Source organism: Ixodes scapularis, unplaced genomic scaffold (genome assembly GCF_016920785.2).
Source record: "Ixodes scapularis isolate PalLabHiFi unplaced genomic scaffold, ASM1692078v2 PGA_scaffold4__175_contigs__length_147842914, whole genome shotgun sequence".
In the NCBI taxonomy this organism is placed as follows: domain Eukaryota; kingdom Metazoa; phylum Arthropoda; class Arachnida; order Ixodida; family Ixodidae; genus Ixodes; species Ixodes scapularis.
In genome coordinates, this window is record NW_024609879.1 from 122,991,552 (window position 1) to 123,008,990 (window position 17,439).

Sequence of the window (17,439 nt, forward strand, 5' to 3'; positions counted from 1 at the left end):
AAAGAAAACGATGTACAATCTGGCGCAAAAACAAATGTGACAAACTAAGCCCTCCATTCCGCACGCGCTGGAAAAGATTCGTCCTACTGGATCGCTACCATGTGGAGCCCCAAATGAACACCTCAAACACACGATGCACTTTTTGGTAGCACGTACCACAGTTTCCTTACAAAAACGTTACACCATGAGACCCAATCTTTCCGGAGACGTAAATCGCACCCGGGCCTCCTGGGTGAAGGCCAGGTGTCCTAGCCACTAGACCACGCCGGAACGGGGACATCAGAAAAACACTTGCTTTTTCTCTGGCGGTACTCCAAATATGGGGAGGTGCCAAAACAAAGGTCTCACCGAGATTTGAACTCGGATCGCTGGATTCAGAGTCCAGAGTGCTAACCGTTACACCATGAGACCCAATTCTTCCGACGCCGGGAATCGAACCCGGGCCTCCTGGGTGAGAGCCAGGTATCCTAGCCACTAGACCACGCCGGAACGGGGACATCAGAAAAACACTTGCCTTTCCTCTGGCGGTACTCCAAATATGGGGAGGTGCCAAAACAAAGGTCTCACCGAGATTTGAACTCGGATCGCTGGATTCAGAGTCCAGAGTGCTAACCGTTACACCATGAGACCCAATTCTTCCGACGCCGGGAATCGAACCCGGGCCTCCTGGGTGAGAGCCAGGTATCCTAGCCACTAGACCACGCCGGAACGGAGACAGCAGAAAAACACGGGCTTTTTCTCTGGCGGCGCTCCACAGGAGGTCGTGCTCCAGGTACAAGGGGGTTTAAAAAACAGGACTCACCGAGATTCGAACTTTGACCCCTGGATTCGCGGTACTTTCGCGAGAACAAAAGGCACAAAAAGCGCGCGCACTTTCAACGGCAAGAAAAACGATAACAATAAAAAATAAGAATTCCATAAAATAGAAATAAAAACTTTCAGCCTTTCTGCTTTGGTGAAGAAGGAAGACCAGCGAAGCTGTATTATGGTGGGAATGAAGTATTCATAAATGTAAGGATTAAGGTGTGATTGGGTTATTGGTTATTTGAACGATTAAAGAATCAGACATATATATAACTATCCTGGGGTTGTCATTTATTTTGTAACCAGAGTGACCATGGTCTTGTGATCACTGGGTACACCTCCATAGGGTGTACGCTGACGGCAGGCACGTTCTTCGTGAAGACGAGCTCTATACACGTCCGATGCCTGGTCGTGGGAACCGTAGGTTCGTTCACAACATGCAAGCCCGAAGCGCTTGAGCATGAACGAAGCGAAACGCTTTCCTCCTGGCGTGCAATGTCAAACGTTAAAGTCACCCGTCACTACGGCAGACGTGTCGTTGCCGAGCATGACCCAGCCGAAGGCGTCCATCGTGAATGCTTCAACGCCTCTCTTGGGCGTCGCCGAGGGGACGTACACAACGGCGACCACCGGACCATCGCGCACCTTGACAAAAATTCTGGACAGCTACCGCCATCTATGAGCGACGGTGGCAACCTCTGTGTCGACAATTGTTTGGTACCGGACACGATCCTGGGAAAACCTAGCCCTTAACAACTCCGCTGTAAAAAAAGAAAAAAAAAAAAAATCAGCGCGCATTAAAGGAAACGGGATCTGGCGCGAACCAGAAGGGACAGGTGTCGCATGGTCGTTTCCGAGAATTCCTGAAACGCGATTTTAAGACACGGTTTATAAAATGCACTCACATTATTTTGCTGTAGTACTTAGGAATCAACGTCTTCGCGGTTTAATGAATACCCTATAAGAAAATTCAGATCTGGTAGATTTCTAATTTCTTTTCGTGGCCCCCTTAATAAAAATCCTGTAAAAAAAAAGACCTAGAGCAATTCCACCGAAAGCAGACGAAAGCTGGTTGGTCTCTTTCTGCCTGCCCATCGCATCACAGGAAATATGACAAGCGTAGCTACTGGTGTGACCGCAAGCTGGAAGTCCGAGTGCTCTCATGAACAATCCTATAGGGCGGTTTCACGTGACGTACTTCCGGTCCAAAATCTCGTCGGACGCCATGTTGATGAACTTTCCGCCGCATGTCTTTTCATGGCCTGAGGCAGTGTTTTCTAGCTCGGTCGAGTTCTTTAGCATCGTGCTGCGTCAACCGTACGGTAACGCAACGCTCGTGACCATGTCGGCGTCTTCGCCGGATCTCCCTACGACGACGTCAGAATTCTAGTGCACACCGGTTGAAGGGCGCTATTCGCGAACCGCCTTTGAATGACTTCAAACGGCAGCATCAGATTTTGTCATTAGTCCGATCTTAAAATTCCCTCCAGAGAAGTAGTTATCGTGTTCTGGGTAATAAACCTTGCCAATTTTTTTTCGCTTATTGCTTTGTTTAAAGTATTATGTTTTAGGCATAGTGACTGCGTAATGACGACATACCGGGTTTATTTCTAAAGCGTTAAGAAATCTATAGTCTGGCCTCCTTTTTTTTATCTTTTTGTAGTAGGGGATTACGAAACGTTCACTTTCAAGATCAAGAACGAACGAGGAATTGTAGAGAAACTGGTTTAGTCGACGCAACGTCTTTATGGAAGCGAGCTACTTCGACAGGCCACGCTGATCGTGTTTTGAAGCCAAATTGCAACCATGGAATTTCGCGTTCTGTTTTAAGGGGAAGAGCATCAAGAAAATGCAGCCGATAGAATCCAGTGGAATGTCGCAAGCTGATCGGTAGCAAGGTGTTTCCGCGACGCGCTCTCTGCGCCATACTTGTGACATCACAAGATGGATCAACGTGCCATTCGCGCGTGGGTCGATCATTGCTCTCGAAAGACATCAACGAATTTGATTCAGTTTCAGCCTGTTTATTAGTCTGCTCTAGCAGCCGCAAACCTTCTTTATAGCACATCTACGACATCCATGTATATACCAACCACTGACGTCATGTCGCCGCGATGGCGCTGCTGTCGGCGCCGCGCACGCGCTTTGCCTCGCCGAATCTGGTTTCTGCGCATGCGCTGTGCGACTGCACACGAGCAGTTTCCCGCTATATTTAGCGGATAATTTTTCGTGCTAAATTTGGCTCCGTGGAGGGGAAACGCAGAGAGCACTTCTCTACTAAATATCGGCGATATGACTTTTCCCGATAATTTCTGCGGGAATTTTTTTCCCCAAAATGTAGCGGAGAAATTTCTTCATTAATCTTTACGGCGTCACGTGACATGATGTCCTAAAACATAGCCGGGGATCACCATGCGAAACCTCGCTGTAAAATATGCCGTTCTTCTTTCCTTTAAAATAGACGTAACAGTTACAACGCAGCACCTCCTCGATAAAATCACGAAGACTTAAAAAGTATAGAGAGAAGTTGTGGAATGATACAATCTTCAAACAAATATTGGCGGACACACAATAAAATGCAATTCGTCGACATTTCTCAAGCACTGGTTGTTGTCACCAACAAATCAAGAAGCATGAATAAAAAAAAAATTACTGCATTATATTTTTTTTTTTAATTTGGCAGTTTATTTTTATTATTTTCTTAATATCTTACCCTCATACATCAACTCGTCAGTTTTACACGTGGCGCCACATTGGCTGTTTCACTGGATGGATGGAAGATGGGTACGGTTGAAACCTTCGAATTAGGCGGCTTGCGCCAGCTATAGCAAGCGACACGATCGCCATCTGGCGGATATACCTCGCAGCCCAATGTGATGACAGTTCAACCTCCTCGACTGCCGCAAGCACGAGGCGAGCGCTGTGCCAGAAAGAAAGCATGAGCGCGAAAACAGACCTCTTCACGGTTAGGCGAAGAAACAGTCCTCGTGAAAGCGTGCAGGTGTAATCCTCCGGTCATTGCCCTTAAGTTTCTCGTCGTGGCGTCATCGGCAGAAAGGTATCCAACGGCTGTATTCACGGCCGTTGAAGGTCGCCTCGTGTGCATCGCCAAGAAACTATCCATAACCCTCAGTAGACCCCTTGCGAAAGACCGCACCCTGCTGGCAGCTGTGGAATGCCTGCACAATAGGGGACTGTGAACCGGAACGTCAGGGCACACTATAGATGCGTTTAATCGAATTACAAACCGGATTACACACTCACATAAAAAGCTGAAGAGAGCAGTGCTGTTGCAATGTAACGACAAGGAATCAGCCAACACCCAGAAGAAGAACCAAACGCGCAAATATATATATATATATATATATATATATATATATATATATATATATATATATATATATATATATATATCCTCACAAAAATACACGGGTAGATCGCAAAGCAAGCATAACTACAACAACAATCCGAAAAAAAAAAAAAAAACTAATAAGACTCGAGACGTAAAACACACGCAGCTGGAATCTGGGGCTCTATTTCAACGCCAATAAATATGCGTCCAGGCGTGCGAGATGATTTTATTTTTTTTTTTTTTTTGTATAGACGCTCTATTGACACATATAGTTAGTATATAGCAAGATAACTTTCTTTTTTTTTCTTATGTGTGCCTTCTAGTATTTGCTGCGTCAATTATTCGAGCCCGCTATTGCTTGGGCACGTACTCTGAGCTTCGACTGAACACGAAAGTGACGTCATTGTTCGGAGTGAACTCGGCTCAGCTCGTAATTGGACAAAAGTGCCCCATCAGCGTTCAGCGAGGACTCTTATCCAATTACACGCTTTGGGCCTCAAAAAATGGCGACCGCCAATATTGCTCGATGGACTTTTGAAAAAAGGTCTGCTCTAGACCAGGACGAAACAGAAGAATATATATACATATTCGCCTTTTGTCTTCGTTTGTTTGTGTGTTTTTGTTTATTTGTTTGTTACGTTCCATAAACGTCGCTGAGCTACTATTTTTCAGCCGTTGTCGTTTTCGCCGATTAACCTGGAGGTGAATCCATTCACCCGATAATCGCCGAATACGTTTATGACGAACCGACCGTCTATGTAAGTTTGTCGCGAGCATAACCTCCGTCGAACTTTCAATTTAAACATCAATAATTTAATTATTGGCGAGACTTTACTCATCCTTGGCGCCATGTTTTCGATGTGCACAACCACAGACGTCGTTCTGTTGGCACTTCGATAAATATGTGCATCAACATATGATGCATACCCCTAAATAGACCCTTCCAATTGGCGTTGTGTTACTTTTTTTTTTTTTTTCATGGGGCTATCGCCTACGGCAGTGGAGGGTGAGGAACCAGAAGGCATCGCCATGTTTCATAATTGAGTATTTGAATCAAATAAACATTTGTACGCAATGAACACACATCTCACAGTTTTCAATTACTGTAGTAGTACTTAGTATCTGGCAACCTGAAATCAGAAAGAAAAAAAATGTCAATGAAAATAAAAATAACAAAAAAGAAAAGTAAAAAAATATTACAGTCGTACATGGGAGTTTAATAGATTGGTACAAAAGATATAGAGAAGTGTGATATTGCATGAAATCGGTGGGTTAGACGATTTAACGAGGCACACGATTTAGAGCAAAATTTAAAGGGGAGGGTTGTAAATGTTTTCAGACTATAGGTGGCGTACGTCACCGCCCGTTACAAAAGGTAGACGGTCAATACTATCCATCAATCATATGCATTTCTTTATGTCGTCTTCCCCTCTTCTGCTATCAGCCCATGGCAATGAAATGTATTCTAACCAAACAAAGAAACAAAATTAGTATGGCTTCAATAAAACCTACTGTTCCTGAAATTGCGTTCCCAAAATATACAATGGTATTTTTTTTTATAATTTCTCAATGCTTTAACAATTATATCATCTTCTACATTTCCACATAAACACCAATTAGACGATTAATTGATCGCTCAAAACTAACCGTTTAATTAGTATCCGAAATCCCAAGGTCCGGGTGGCACGCGGTAAATTCTTCTTTGCTGCGCTTAAAAGTCACCACGTATTTTCTCTTTAGCATTTTGTGTCGTATTTCGCTCTCTCGTAAGTTTGCTTCGTCGTTCCTCATTGTTTGTTTTTTGTGTATAATCTGGCCGGGCATAAAAATTTCCGGTGAAAACAAAAATATGAATGCGTACAGCAAACACATGAGAGCACAGAAGGGCCATATAAGAGCTTTTGCTTCTATAATCTCTCTTTATATATATATATGTCATATATATTTATTGAACGAATCATAAAATAAAACGTTCTCCTTTGAACACACGGACGGCCCCGCGTATCCTCCAGTAAAATTCCGGTTACGGAGGATATTGGAGCTTTCTGGATTGAGTCATTACTTTACGTAGGATTCTAAAGTTCAAACGCTCTTCTCCAAAATAAATTTAAAAAAAAATAAAAACAAAAGTATTGCCTTTTTTTTTTTTTTTTTGTAACTCAAATTGTTTCACGTTTTGACATTTCAGATTATGTCTTTTTTTAGCGTCCTTCTCTACAAGTGTTCTTTATGATCACGAAAATATACGGAGTGTTTTTATTTTTTTAACCTTTACAGATTTGTTTTTATTTACTTTCGTTGAGTTGTCCCAGCAGCGCAGGGAGGAACGCAAAAAGGCGAAAGTCCGTACCGCCTTTTTTGTAACTGTTTTTGTTTTTTACTGTTTTTTTAAGCCCTTGAAAGCTACATTGACTGGGTGTGCAGTTGAGTTATACTGCCAGGAAAAAAAAAAGGGGGGGGGGGGGGGGGACAGAGCTAGACAGAGCCAATCACCAAGCTAAGTCGAATAATTAAGTACAATTTATTCATTAACTTTATAATTAGTCAAAATTAACTGAGCGTCATTGTAAAATCAGTATATCAATAATTTTCAGAAAGACTTTGAGCTTACCCGCACAGACCGTATTAGTGTATCTTAACAGGTTTTTTTTTTGTTTTTTTTTCGAACAGTATAAAACCTAAGGAAGACAAAAAAAAGCCCTGTTTATGTATCCATACAAAATGAAGCTAAGGTAATGCAGATGGAAATACGGAGAAAAAGGAGACAAGAAAGAAAGAAGGCGTAAGGCCAGAGGTAAGCGAGGACGACAAATGAAATGTAAAAAAAAAAAAAAAAAAATCAACGCTAAGAACACAAAAGCAAAACGCAAGAGAGCCGAAACATTCGAAATAGCAATTTTTTTTTCTTTTTTTTCGCAGCTGCTTTGTATATTCTCCCCATACCATGCAGCTTCTGTTCCGTATACGGCTCGAGCCGTGTATATGTTTCCGCGGCGACGATCCATCACGCCGAGGACGAGAAGACTTCTTCAGTCGAGTCGTTTTTCTACAGGTACCTTTTCTCTTTGTCCTTTTGTCGTTGCTCGTCTGCAAGTGGAAACTTCCAGAAAAAAAAAAAAAAAAGATATATACATTGTTAGCACGAACACGACATCGGCGATTTTTTCGCATTTCGCTCAAAGTTTACATCGCCAAGCACCATTTTTTTTTTTGTTGCTTGGTTTAGTTTACATTGCCTAAAATTTTGACGCCTTGGCTTAGCCTACGCACTAAAATTGTGACGTCATCGCAGCGAGATATCGAGCGAAGACGCTGATTGGACAAACGAACGCCGCGTCACCGTTCGGCGCTGGTGCTCGCGTCCAATCAGCGCGTCGAAGGGCGCTCGGCGTCCAATGGCTGCGTTGACTTCCTCCGACTGCGTCGGCGTTCCGTGGAAGAGAAGGACGATGTTCGCAGGCCTCGATTATTCGAGGTGGGGTTGGCTCAATTAGCACCTCGATCGAATGAGCACTATTCTTTACACTATATAAGAGTTTTGATTAGTCTTCAAATTGACATTGGAAAAGAAAAAACCACATAAACAATGTTTATGTTCACGTTAAACTCACCTGAACGTAGAGTGTACTTTCATAGGTGTCGCGTAAAATTCGTAAAGTCACGTCCCGTCATTCGGTAGACTTTCCCACTAAGTTTAGCGGGAAAATGTCTATTCGCTCCGTTCCGTCTGTGACGTTACATCTGTCTGTGATGCTACATGAATCCGGGACGTGACATATCTCATTCGTGACATATGACACACACAGATACACTACGTGACGTATGACATATCGCATGACATATGTCGTTCGTGACGCTATATTTGCTTCCAGAGCCACTCCTTAAGCCAAAAAGAAAAAAAAAATTCTCCGATCTTATGTTTGTGCTGTGTGATACTCTGTACCTGCAAAGCACCCTGTTGTTTTTTTACACAAAACCGAGAAGTAAAAAAGAAAAAAAGAAGAAGCTCCGAAACGTAGACTCATTGATAAAATGCTCCCCATTTCGGAATTAACCGGAAAACTCCGATTTTCGAAGTGACGGCGATAAACAAAACGTCCGGGGCACTTCAGATCACTGGTCTCGGCAGAGCGCCAGGTCATCTAGATGCTTCTCACTAAGGTTATCGGAATCAGACCACTCCAGCTTTGTTTCATACCTCGAAGGATTCACAAAAGGGGGAGAGCTTATCGCCAACGTCCTTTCAGGGTAACTTGCCCATATCGTTAAATATTTCTGCGCGAGCCGCAATACTCCGTTCGTACCTTATACATAAACGTCAAATTTTGCAACAAAAAATGTAAACACCGACAAAAAAAAAAAAGAAACAGCCTCCGAATTTCGTTAAGAATAAATTAATTTCGAAAACACCGAACCCTGCAACTACGTGAATGGTGAGCACTTGCACGTGACGTCGTTCGGCGTAAATCGGCGTGTACGACGGCCGGTACGACGATGACTCCAAGCTTCCGCAGTCCTTTTTAAGCACACCGTCGAACTTGTCATTCGAGGAAGACTTTAATTAAGCACGTGCTTATAAGGTCTTCCTCGAGTATCCGCCAGATAAAACGACGTGAAAACACAGGTGAACTTTACGTTGCCGGGTTGGACATGATTTACCGAGAATTAAAATCAAGTATATGGGACACACAACCCCAAAATCATATATAATATATTTTTACTCTATGTTTAACGAAAAATATTAACGCTTTCTTTCCTATATGTTATGATTTTCTTCCTTTGCTAGTAAAGTTTATTCGTGCTTGAGCATTTTGTACTTATTTGTATGTATATTTTCGCGCATATTACTGTGCATACATGCTTGCATATTTGTATTAATTTGTATGTATATCTTTTGTGTATAATTCTTTGCATATTTGTGTGCATTTGTACATATATCTTATGTATATGTTTGCGCATACTTACTTGCACATTTGTGTGCATTTGTACGTATATTTCTGTGTATAGTTTTCCGCATATATGCGCTAACATGTCTGTTATTATTTATTTATTTATTTATTTATTTATACAACTGGTTCTTGTCCAGAACCGTTGTAGGAATGGTACATAAGTGACAATCCACAAACAAATGCATAGTGAAAATGAAAAGCCATCTAAATTGCAATAGAATAAAATGTGACAAATATGTAGAAGAAACGCGGATATTTTTTTTTTTTTTGGGGGGGGGGGGGGGGGGGGGGAGGAGAGAAAAAAAAAACATACGGGCAAGACAAAGTTAGTATTCACTCATGTTGACGTAATCTCTTACACAGTTATGAAATTAAAGAATTGGAGTACTATTTCAGCGGGTTTGCAATTTTTCGCATATTTGTGTACATTTGTACGTTTATCACGTCCCTGCAGGCTAAATGAAAAAAAAAAAAGAGTATGTCCAAGGATTGTTGACCTGTCCTGTCGTTCCTTATGCAAGAACACTCTTTTTTTTTTTTTTTATTGCAGAACGTTTCGTAGAAAAAAATCCGCTTTATTATTCATTAAAAAAAGATAAACAAAAAACAAAAATAAACCGCCGCTTCTTTTTTGGGAGTTACGAAACTACCCTAAGCTAGCAAACATCAAAACACTCAGCGTTCTGATCGAACAGTAGTAATGACTGGATGGCATGTCGCCATGGACGGATTGCGACAGATTGCGACCACACCCGCAGCGTCGGTCCGCAGGCACCGACCAGCCCACCAACCACCAACCCCGAAAGCAGACGACTCGCAGCAATGCTACCGCATTGATTCACCATACTGCGGCGCTCTGCGTGCGTCACTGGTGGCGCCATCTATCAATCGTTAACATAAACAATTATTTTAAAAAATCTCGCCTTTCCCTCTATTTTTTTTTTTTTTATCAGTTTGTCTTTTTAAGTTTCGGTTTCGATTTCAGGCTTGCTCGATTGTGACGGAGGGCGTCTTTAAGAATTTTACGACATCCTCCACGTTCTGGAAGCATAAGTAGGTCGAAATCAAAACATTGTTCAGCCTGCAGCTACGAGCCAACAAACAAACAAAATGAATTCGTGCTCCCTCTATCTTAGAAAGCGAGTCACGTCTCCTTTATCGCGCCCATTAGCGCCAAAGCAAGAGGTGTTAACTTTATGTGAGCAAACATCAGAAAGCAGGCAGAAAGAAATAAAAAGAAAAATTTTCGGAAATACGACTCTGACTTGCTCGGCTCGGAGTTATGCGAGGCAAATAAGACGGTCGATGTGCGCCCGAAAGTTCGTTCGATCCAATCGCAAAAGAAAAAAAAAATATGCGTCGGAATGTTCTTGGCGGTGGCAGGCGAGGATCAGGTTGCGAATGCACAACGCACGAATGTTTGGCGAGCAAACATGAGCCTAGCAGCACCCAAGGTCGATAAATCAATTAAATAAACGAAATACTGACCCGTCGAACAAGATGACGAAATGACGCGAGGAAACAAAAGTGATCGCGACTTATGAAGCCGCCACATCGATGACAATAAATGCTTTTTCTTTATTCCTTTGGGAGAGAGAGAGAGGGCGCACGCTAATTAAATGCTAGCCCCAGGAAAACTGTAAAAGGCACTGCGGCCTAGAGAGCAGCTTCTCAGATGTTCGTATCGATTAGAAGGAAGGAATGTTGGGAGAGGGAAAAGAAAGAGAGTGAGAGAGAAAAAGAAGGAGTTAACCCAGACGACACTGCATTGCGCTCTCTCGACACGGCGCCACCTTTCCCCGCAGTCACGTGACGAACATCACGTGTTCGTGACGTCACGGCAGTCACGTGACCGGTGAGGTTCCCCCTCGGGTTTCTGTGCTCCCTCTCTTCCGAATCCGTTCTCTGTGGATTCGGCGGTTGATTCAAATACACTCGATGACTTGTACGACTACTGTGCCAGGAACATCATACGAGAAAGAAATACGCCCCAGACATTGTCCGCACACTGTCTCTCGTATGATCTATTAGCGGTACGACCGCGGTTTTATACGTACACTTCACAGGATGCGCACCATATCGAAGTTTCAGCGCATGTAAATGCCAAATAAGCCCAAAGTAAGCAAGACAGCTAAAAAAAGAAAAAAATACAATAAGTTCAATATGGACCCGCAAACAGCCAACACCACCCAGAATAATCATAGCGCGAGCACTAGCATTCTGACGTCATCACAGTTAGATCGAGTGGAGACGGGGATTGGACATGAGGGCTGCGCGTCAGCGTTCAGCTGAATGCACAGTAACGAATTAAAAAAGGGAGCGGGGCGACCCGACCCGACCCGACCCGACCCGACCCGACCCGACCCGACCCGGCCCGGCCCGACCCGACCCGACCCCGACCCCGACCCCGAACCTTTCTCACCTCAAGCACTGAGGACGGATTTTGTTTTCATGGAATAAAAAAAGCAGACATCTGTTTGAAATTAACATGACCTTTGACCCCATCCGTCTTTGATGTTAAATTTGTTCGTGGCGTTACATACTTCTTTGCAAAGCGCCCCCCCCCCCCCCCCCCCCCAAAGCCTGACCCATAAATGCGCCCCTGACTGAGCCTCGTGTCCAATGAATCAGGTGTGGAAGCAAGCTTCAGACTTTTTGTAGCAGGTCTGGGAACAGCAAAGATGCCCCTTTGAAGCAGCTTTGGAGCAGTAAAAGTTTTGCTTTGAAAAAGATCAGGAGCCACAAGGGTCGAGTTTCGTAGCAATATAAGCAAATTTTGGAGCTGGTCACCAAGGTCAAACTTGTAGCTGTAAACACAGAGGTGTTTTATTCTAAATACAAAAATATCACAACAAAAAAGCTTCTCCACGTGAAGTTCCAAAACTATTTTCAAACATACCCCTTCCCTAAATATAATTCAGCCCATAGCATAAAAAAGAAAACAGCATAATTGCAGTGTATCTGAATGGCAGCTATTGAGAACTGCCCTGGTAGCGGGTTGGTTGCTCTTGTGGATTTTCAGTAGAAGGCATAGTCAACAATACAAGCACAACTTGAGCCTCATGAAAAAAAAAAAAAAAAAACGTTGTGCCTATTTAACAACAAAAATCACAAGTTCCATAAGTTGAAAACAAGGCCCTTTCAAAATGCATTAGTATGGTATGAAATAAAGCGGAATACTGGCTACAGTTCCCAGTATTATGAAATACAAAATGTTCCAAGTCCCTGTTTAGCAAACATAATGCATTCCAGTACTCAAGTCAACAGAGTACAAATCTACTTTGATAAAAGTGCAAATCCAAAATATTGAAAACTCCATGATATCATCCCTGCACTTAAAGGGCGCCTTAAAAGAAAATAAATAATGTTCCTTTTTAACGGTCTGGTTGGGACACGCCTGTGAACAAATATTTTTTTTACCCGAAAATAATTTGTTTTGTTTTGTTTTACAGCAATATTGACGGCGAGAGATTTATTTGAAATTCTGGGCGCAAACTCCATGACGTCACGAAACGGTCATTCGCTCTTTTCACCTCAACGTGGAGGCGAAGCCGATCCACCTCTTCTCCACGGGCACGAAACGCCGAGAGAAAATAACTGGAAAGGAAGCGACTACCGACAAAATCGCATCTCGCGCCGTCAATATTGATCTAAATATATTTTTTTTCGTGTAAAATCAATTATTTGACACGCGTGTCCCAACGAAATTGTTAAAAAAAGAATTTATTTTCAGGGGCCCTTTAGGGCTTTTACTATAGAACAAGCATGACTGAATAAAAATTAAAAAAAGCTTGTTAAGGAGTTTGTAAAAAGAAACGTGGCTGACAAAACTAGCAAGTAAAACCATTAAATGGGAGGTTTCCCTCGCAACTCAATTGCATGGATGCGTTCTAGCCCAGCGGTTAAGAGTTAGCGCCGCTCTGCAGGAACCCCACTGTTCTTGTTTTCCCGCCGGTTTGCTGTTTGTGTGCCAGCGCGCGTGTTCGCTACGTAGTACGTGTTTACAGATGTGTTTACAGAAAGTTTACAGAGGAGGCAACCCATTATCGCTTTTATTGTTACGTTTACGACACAAACGAGGAGCGCGAAAGCGGTCTCAGCAAAAGCAAACAACAACAATCAAACAAAAATTATGCTCAATATTTGTTTAACTTTGTAGAGTATAGTTATCGCTTTCCCCAGGGATTAGATGATAGGTGAACACACGCCAGCAGGCTCCTAGGTACGTTTATAAACCGTAAGTCCCAAAAGAACGCCCACCCCAAATGAGACGATAAATGGGAAAAAATATGGGATATAGTTTTTTTCTTTTAAATGCGACATCAATATTTATTTAAAAAATTTCTGATAAGCAATTTTCCCGCTAAATTTAGCGGGAAAATTGACTTCACGTGACCTCAACACCAATTCAGTTTCCCCGATAAATTTACCGACGAAACTGAATCATTGTTGAGGTCAGGTGACGTCGGTTTTCCCGCTAAATCTAGCGGAAAACGGAATTTGTTCATGGGTGACGTGACACGAAGTCATGTAACGTCGTTTTCCCCCGCTCAACTTAGCGGAAAAACTGAATTGGTGTTGAGGTCACGTGGCGTCAATTTTTCCGCTAAATCTAGCGGAGGAACTGAATTTGTTCATGGGCGACGTGACACAAAGTCACGTGACATCATTTTCCCCGCTAACTTTAGCGGAAAAGTTAACGTCGCGTGATCTAAACACAAATTCGATTTCCCGCTAAATTTAGCGGAACTCTTACACCGACAGCGACGTCGACGCCGCGAAATTCGGAAAGGGGCGCCTAAGAGCTGTAGCACTCTAAAACAAACGCGAGGACGATCAATTTAGGAATTTGCAAGTCACGGGAACAGAAACCGCCGAGTGCGGACACTGCAGACTCTCGTGTCACGGTGCGATAAGTACGAGGGAACCCGCGCAGCGAACACGCTTGTCACACGAATACCGGTTCTGTCGAGACCGTTTATAACGAAGTCAACGGGAATCGGAAACCACTTCGCAATATCCGCTTTTTCGTTATAGCCGACTTCGGTCATAACAAAGTGCAAAAGGGAATAGGAAATCGTGATCGCTTCGCTGTAGCCGCTATTTTGTTATAACCGACTTCGTTATAACCGGTCTCGACAGTACAGCTGATCGCGCGGTTGATGTGATTTCCGTCGGACATCGCGCGTGATCAAATTTTTCGATTATGGGTATTGAACCCAAGACACGGGATGGGCGATTTCTCGGGGACGGGGTGTTCGTATACAATACTTCACGGTATACGTGATTTAATGTGGGCGATATTTCAAATACACGCGGTCACGCTCAATGCCACTGTAAAAAAAAAATAAAACGGTTATTACACATTTACACGCCATTGTGGACTGAACGGTGGCTCGGACGGCACAAAGCAACGCGCCCCCAAGAAATGCTTCCAAGGCATTGGTACCAGGAACGGAAATAAAGGCACGACTTTTATTGTGTTGTTCATATTCGTCCAAATACGGTATTTTTTTTTTTTAACAACAATCAACGCGGCGTTTGACGGCTCATTAACATGAGACCATAAAACGAAACGGAACACTGTCTATTTACCTGGTCTTAAATAAATCATGATCATTCTCGTTAGATGAAAATAGGCACTAGGTGCCTGTTTTCATCCAACAAAAGTCACCTGCCACGATTAAATTCCCCAGATAAGAGCCTCCTACAAGTAGCGAGATTCTTTGAAGCGCCGACTGCGTGACGGTGCAGGTTTTAGGAAGCGAATAGCGGCACACAGCAGTAGTTTAAGCTGAATGCCGCCATTTTGTTCCAGCGGAATGTGCTTTGTCATTTGTATTGGTTGTCGTTACTTGTAAAAAGAAGTATCGAGGTGCTTTAGCCTCGATAACATTGAAAGAAAAAAAAAAACTTTTGTAGCGTGAGTTACACTGGCGGAGGTTGAGCAGTTTCACGTGGATCACGAAGAGCCGTGCTGCGCATGCGCGAGGAGCAATGACGTCACACGGCGCACAGCTGGCGCGCCGGAGCGGCCGCCGCCGCGCGCGCCTCGCCGGTCTGCGCATTCCAGAGGAGTGACGTCATAGCCGCAGTAGCCAAGTCTCACGCTTGGCTACTGGGCCTCTCATTTTAATTTTTTTTTGTTAGTTCTGGCGCAAAATTTGCACTTGGGAGCAGGATGACGCAGCGAAAGTGGATTGCGACCTTCGACGCATCCCTGCTGAATGCGTCGAAGGTCGCTCTGTTCCAGTCACGAAGCTCCATCGCTGAGGTGACGCCATCCGAGCGTTATGGCGTTACGGGGAAGTAAATGAGTCTGTTCACTGACTGCGGTTATTCCGGGTGGTGTTGACACAGCCGAGTCTCCTTGTTCACGTTGACATTCGCTCAGTGGGGTTCCATTAGTTATATCACCTTTAGACAGTCATGGCACTCCTTTTTACGATGAAAACGAGGGTTCAGTCGCCTGGTGCTGATGTACAAATTAAAAACAACGACTGAACCAATCGGTTTTTCCGACAGTTTTCAGTCAAACCACAAGAACACCGCTTCAATAAGAAAGTCGCGCAAAATTCTGGACAACACGAACCAATAATAATTAAAAAAAAATCGTGGGGATTTATTCCACGTAAACGTGTTTTCGTTAGAAAACATATTTGTTACTTGTGGTAGTCTTTTATTTTTTTATTTTTTTCATAATACGGAATTGCGTACCCTTTTCGGATACTCTTTTTTACGTGTGTTGACTTCCATCATCATATGCATCGAGCGATTTTCCACCTGTCGTGTTAGGTCAGCTGTCGACGCGGTTGCTTAAAACTTCTTCACGTACGAAAAAGAAAATGAGCTAGGAAAATCCTATTTTCTGCGCACAGCACCACAAGCACGGGTCAGATTATATTTTTTTTTCTCATTGAAGCTATTTCAAGACCTTAGTTTGTTTCTGAGTACCACAATAAAATGTATCGATGACGATGACAACACCAGATGCCGACCTCGAGCCTAGCCACATATAGGGCAAAAATACATATTTGCAAAATGTATAGTTCACCAACTATACAAGTTTCAAGGTTCAAATTGCACGCGGTGCGGACGATCTAGTCGTGCGGACCATACCAGGATTGGTTTTTGACGGATCTTGGGAGTGACAGAGTGTTGCTTATTTCAAATTTTAGACAACACAGGATTGGCCTTGGACCTGAGGCAAAAGGCGTTGCAAATGTCACCTATAGCTTGGCCCTTAGCACCAGACTATAGACCGACACGCTGTTTCCAAACGAGCCTGCGTTTGCCCCCACCAGGCGTGGGCACTGCGCGTGCGCAGAGACCGAATTCGCGTGAAGTGAAGCGTCTGCGCATGCGCAGTGCCGTCGACAGCGCCACCGCTGCTGCGTGACATCAGGACAAGCAACACAAGCATAACTACGAGAGAGCAACACAAGGACAACGCGAAAACTGAAAATACATTAGTGTATACACTAAGCATACAACGCAACAACAAAAATTTGAAATAAAAGTAAATGCATAATATTTAGTAAGAACATGTTTGGTTGTTTCCTGGAGGTTTGTAGAGAGGAAGTATATGTTCCAATATACCAACTGAGTCGGTAGATGTTCAGGAGGTTTGGAATTTTCCAATTTAACAGTTGTGCGCTATAGGTAGTTCCGGTTCTAGTCTTTACAAAATGTCTGTGCCTAAAATTGCAGTGTGTATCAGAGCCTGTATATCCAGAAAAAAAAAATAATTCGCGGTCGGCTTTTTGTTTTTTAATAATTGCTTCAAAAGCTCCGGCTCGCGAGCCGCTGTTTGGCCACCCCAAGTCTGGACCGTACTATACACCTCTCTAAAACACTAACGTTTCCGAAACTGAAAAAAAAGGTGTGTGTATGCTTATACAACCTAGAAGTTGGTCTGCCTCAACGGGCGACGAGTCTCTCAGGTGTAGATGAGAAATTTAGCCAGTGCAGTATAGCCGCTAGCCGGTGGTTTTTAACGTGCATCACGCAGTAGTGATACATGACCGCACGCCGGTACGATGCTCATCCAGATCGAAACGGGCAGGGCTGGGGATTGAACCCAGAATCCCTGGGCTCTGCAGCGCGAGCTTTTGCTCCACGTGCTCCGAGCTGGTGTGCGCAAGCCCAGTCGGCCACCGATCCCCCATCTAGTTCCCACGATACATGTCGGCAGCGGTGGCGAATGAAACTGGCTGTGATGAGATCAGTTTGTTATGTGCACCTTTATGGAACAAAAAGTACACTTGAGTATATTTTTTAGATGCACCGCAATGTAGTTGCTCGCAATATTTGTACGTGTACGTCACTAACACA

The 17,439-nt window shown here is 43.5% G+C and overlaps 4 non-coding genes across 4 annotated transcripts; all 4 read right to left on the reverse strand.

The window, feature by feature from the left end:
- Positions 1–339: 339 nt before the first annotated feature.
- Trnaq-cug lies at positions 340–411 on the reverse strand. Its single transcript has one exon. It is a non-coding gene; the product is annotated as a tRNA-Gln (tRNA).
- Positions 412–417: 6 nt separating this feature from the next.
- Positions 418–489, reverse strand: Trnae-cuc. Its single transcript has one exon. It is a non-coding gene; the product is annotated as a tRNA-Glu (tRNA).
- Positions 490–558: 69 nt separating this feature from the next.
- On the reverse strand, positions 559–630 carry Trnaq-cug. Its single transcript has one exon. It is a non-coding gene; the product is annotated as a tRNA-Gln (tRNA).
- Positions 631–636: 6 nt separating this feature from the next.
- Positions 637–708, reverse strand: Trnae-cuc. The gene has a single exon. It is a non-coding gene; the product is annotated as a tRNA-Glu (tRNA).
- Positions 709–17,439: the final 16,731 nt, after the last annotated feature.